Source organism: Molossus molossus, unplaced genomic scaffold, assembly GCF_014108415.1.
Source record: "Molossus molossus isolate mMolMol1 unplaced genomic scaffold, mMolMol1.p scaffold_m16_p_4, whole genome shotgun sequence".
NCBI lineage: Eukaryota > Metazoa > Chordata > Mammalia > Chiroptera > Molossidae > Molossus > Molossus molossus.
In genome coordinates, this window is record NW_023425377.1 from 3132149 (window position 1) to 3137391 (window position 5243).

A 5243-nucleotide genomic window follows, 5' to 3' on the forward strand; every position below is an offset into this window, starting at 1 on the left:
CGCGAGCCCGTCCCGCACAGCCCCGCGCCCGCTGGGTGGCGGCCCGACCCACAGCGCCGGCCCGGCAGGCCCGGTACCCTCGCCCAACCGAGGCCAAAGCCTGGGAACCGCGGCCAGCCCGCACCTGGGCACGGACAGGAAGCGACAGCAGCACGGCAGCAGTGCGCCTGCGCGAACACGCACACAGCCCCAGGCGCACATGCGCACGAGGACCCTGAAGTCCGCCTGCCGGGGCCCACCCGGGGCTGTGGGACAACTGCCAGGACTCTATTTCCCATAAGTCTCCGTGCCGTGGAGTTAGGGAGCGTCTCAGTAGTCCCGGCCCTCCCGCATTAGGGGGCGCGTGCGGGGAGGGGTCGCGCCGGAGGGGGCCCCAGTTTCCCCGTAATTTATTATTATTATGATTATTATTATTATTTGGTAAACATCAACTATTTTTTTCCTTTACTTATTTTAGGGAGAGGGAGATGAAGATGGAAATGTCGTTGAGAGAGAACATCCCTTGGCCGCCTCCTGCACCCACCCCGCACTGGGGACTCGGCCCACAACCTGGGCGGGTGCCCTGAGCTGGACTCCAACCCGGGAGTCTTGGTGCAGGGGTCGCGCTCAACCCCTGAGCCACACCGGCTGGGTATTCCCCTGTAAGTCACAGGACTCCTTTGTACTGTCGCGCTGCACCAGGTGTCCCGAAGCCCCAGTCCTTTCCTTACTTGGAGAGTTTGAGGATTAGAATCAGTGACCACAGACAACCCTGATAAATAAGGGAAAGGGGTGCGGCATGCTCACTTAGCAGTGTGACATTTAATGGAAACATTAGTCAACAGAGTTCTGCCATAACAACATAGAGTATTCGTCTGGATGCCCTCCTCCCCCCTTGTTCCGAAAAAGAAACCCACCCGCGACGCACAACCAGGTTTCCTCCTGGGCTTCTCTTCACTCGGTTACACAGGAGATCCCAGCTCCTGAATTTCTGCATCTCCTGAGCTATTCCAGGGGCCTGGGAGCACCCCATTATTTCACTCCCCACTTCTTCAGCTTCTGTCTGCCCAGGCACAGCTCTGCACGCACACCTGTTTCCCTTCCCTGGCCACCCCAAGTTCTGACAGAGCCCCCGGCCCAGCTCAATGTGGTGTATAATGAACACTGGTGGTCCTTATCCCTGGTTCTGTGAAGCAGCCCCTAAATCTTCGGAATTTCCTGAGCGAGGGGAGTGTCTGCTACCTGTGCTGAGCCCTTTGGAGCACACCTGGGTTTATGCTAACGAGGTAACTCAGGGTGGGGGCCAGTCAGCCAGAGAGCCCAACTCTGTGGTCACAGGTCCTACATTAGGGACCCATCTCTGGGGAGGAGAGGAGGGCTGGAGATTGGGTTCAATCACCTGGCCAGTGGTTGTAAAGATCATGCCTACACAATGAAATCCCAATAAAAAAGCTCAGGTGAGCTTCTCTGGTTGGTGAAACACATCTGTGTGCTGTGAGGGAGGCACAACCTGAGGACTCTGGAAGCTTGGTATCTGGGACTCTCCCAGCTTCTCGGATGTTCCCATCTCTCAGTATGCTTTCCTCCATAATCCAGTATTTACCTTAGCAGTTCCTCTTTCCCGAGGCCCATCTCCTTTAACAGCTTTAGCTCTCCCCGCCCTCCCCCCCCTCCAGCCCCCTGCAAAACTCCTACAATACCCCGGTTTCTTTTCCATGGTTCCTACTTCACCATGGGCTCTAGGTTCACCTGTCCTTTATTTTGAATTTCAGATTATTGTATAGGTGCCGGTGGTGCTTTCTTCCTTCTTTTTAGTCTTCCCGTTCAATATTGTCCCCTGCTTTTCTGCACTCAGACTCTACGTTAGGATCTGCCTTAATTTCCATTGTTTTTTTCAATGTGAAAAATAATTCAGGATTATTATTATTATTTTTTTTTACCCTTACCCGAGGACATTTTTCCATTTTTTGTTCAGATAGAGTGGGAGGGAGAGAGAGGAACACAGAGAGAGAGAGAAACATCGATGTGAAAGGGACACATCGAGTGGCCGCCACCCGCACGACCAACCAGGGCCGGGGACAAACTGCAACCGAGGTACATGCCCTTAGCGGGAACTGAACCCAGGTCTCTCCGGACCGCAGGCCGACGCTCTAACCGCTGAGCCAAACCGGCCAGGGCCTACAGTGAGAATTAAAAAAAAAGAAATTCAGTTTAATAATCACAGCCCCATTAAGCTACATTATCATTTGACAGTGAAGGGGCTAATCAAACTGGTATGACCACACCCATTGTGAAGGTGAGAATTTCATCTTTATTATATTTCAAGAAATGCATTGCACTGTGCTCTTTAATGATCTAAAATAATATACAAATATGTCATCCAGGCAAGTTAAAAAATTACAACTGAACCTGACCGGTGTGGCTCAGTGATTGAGCATCGACCCATGCACCAAGAGGATGGTGGTTCGATTCCCGGTCAGGGCACATGCCCAGGTTGTGAGCACAATCTCCAGTGGGGAGCATGCAGGAGGCGGACAATCGATGTTCTCTCTCATCAATGTTTCTCTCTCTCCCTCTCCCTTCCTCTTTCTCTAAAAAATCAATAAAGAAAAAAATTATAACTCAATTCTCACCATCAATAAAAAAGACAAAAAAATAAATAAAAATTTATAGTTACCAGAATATGGGGGAACTACCCAACTAGCTATAAGATAATTGATATCAAAGGAGTACGATGCAGCTATAAGAAAGAAAAATTTCTTATCTTTTAAGATGACATGGAGGGACCTGGAAAGTATTTATCTTAAGCGAAACAAGACAAACAGAGAAAGACAACTATCATAGGATCTCACTTATTTGTGGAATATAATGAACATAACAGTCTGAGAAATGGGGTAGTCCCAGAGACGTGGAAGTGGGGTACAGACTGACAATCCCCAGAAGAGGGGGTGGTGGGAGAGAGATAAACCACAGAACTTATATGCATGTATGCATGGACAATGGACATGGACAACAAAGCTGGGGACAGGGCGGGGGGGGGGATCAGTGAGGGGAAAAGAAACATCTGTAACAAAAATAAGTGAATTAATTATAAAAAAGATAATTATTATTATATAAATATAATAGATAAAAAACACAAAAACCTTCAAAATGTAAACAAAATTATATTTACATATATATAACAGCTATAATACCATCAAAAACATCAAAACTATGACTATTTCAAACTCTTTAAAATATATAAATATTAAATATAAGAATAAATATAATAATCCTATGGACAACATTTTCAAAATAAACCAATAAAAGGTATGACATATATTAAGCTATCATAATTTATGGCTCTAAGTTTATACTTTTAAAATATTTCCCTGCTATTCTGAGCCCCTAAACACCACCTTTAGACGGGGTAGTGTTGCAATCGAGTGTATAAAAAAAGGAACCTTCAACTTCTACCTCCGGGGAGTTTTGAGTTAAACAAGGTGAAATTTTGGGTGGTGCTTTAGGAAGGGATGGAAGTTTTAAAAAACCTGGCTTCTTATTGTTCTTCTATGGACTCCTAAAAGTGCTCCCAGGAGTATGGCTCGATAATGATTCAGAACATTCTAGAACATTCTGGGCTCTGCTAGATGATCTGCACAGGAGGCTCCTCTTTCCCTCCCTCAGGTCTGTCATTAGCATCTGGATTGACTTCTGCTGAAAACTGGAATCTTCCCTGGGCTCAGTGATCTAGATGCAAGAGAAGGAAATAGGATGTCACCTTTCAAAGATGCAACTCTCCAGATATAAAGATTATTTAAATTCTCGGTCAATTCTAAGCAGAGTTTAGACTAATTTATAAATCCAATTTTATCTCTAACTTTCCATTCTCAACCCCAATCTTGAACCATCATTTTCAAATGTGAGTCTTTGATGACTCTGAGTCCAAAAATGACTTAAGACAGCCAGAAATCTGCTCTACAGCAAGGGCTCGGTGTAGCACACGCAGGGAGAGGGTGCTTGCTCGCTCACACCTTGGTCCTTTCATACTCCTTAGCACCTGAACTTCTAACCACACTGCAACCATCACTAACATGTCAGCATCACAAACCACGAGACCAGATGCCTAATCCTAACCCTGGATCCTAATGTGTAACCATAATGTGACTAGTCTAAACTTGGCTAGTACTATGGTCTGAATGTTTGTGTCCCCCGTAGTCATGTGTTGAAACCCCAAATCCTAAGGTGATGGTATTAGGAGGTGAGGCCTGTGGAAGGTGATGAGGTTACTGGATGGAACTCTCACGAATGAGATCAGTGCCCTTATAAACGACCGCAGAGAGATCCCTCGCCCTTCCGCTGTGTAAGGACGTGGTGAGAAGTGGGCTGTCTGCAGCACAGAAGAAGGGCCTCACCCAACCCGACCGTGCTGGCCCTGATCTCAGACTCCCAGCCTCCAGACTGTGAGGAATAAATGTCTGCTGTTGACAAGCCACCCAGTCCGTGATATGTTGTCATAGAGTCCGAACGGACTAAGATAGCTAGTTCACAAGACTTAAATCAAATCTTGGCTTAATCCTCTGCCCAAATCTGTGACCCGAATGTGTCGATCATAAGCCATGCTGGAGCTAGTAGTTTTCAGCCATCGCTTCCTCTGACAAACTCCTTGACCATGAATTCGAGGGAATTGTGTAATTGTACAAGAGGAGAGCTTGGTGAGTGGGAAATGAAGAACACACCGGTGGGCTGGCCATAAGCCATTTATTCTAGAGCAAATTTGAATGAAAATGTAGCTAGTCACGATTTATCTTCTATTTTTTGGATATAGAGACTGTTCCATCTAATATCTTATTGTTCAACACTGACTTTATTCTAGATAAGTCCCTACAGTTGGTATTCCTGAGGGATGAGAGGCCAAAGTAACTTAACAAGAGAAAGTTAAAACATAATATAGGGAAAAAATGTAAAACATTCACTTTTCACAAAAGTCAACATTTCAACAATTTGAACTGAGTTGCTTTGGTTAAAATGATGCTAGCCAAATCTTGAGGTCGGGCACCCACACATCCCACGAGGTGCCTGTGTGGGGCTGTCAGCTTACGGCTGGGAGCTGAGTCAGGGCCTGGCTGTGTGCCTATGGGTGTACTTCACAGTGCGTGCAAGGGGGTGGGGTGGGGGATGACAAGTGTGGGCCCAGACATTGCATTCTCACGTTCCCTAAACAGACAACAAATCATTCTGTCTGCACCTGTGAGGACACAGACCTGCCCCGCTCCAGACCTACC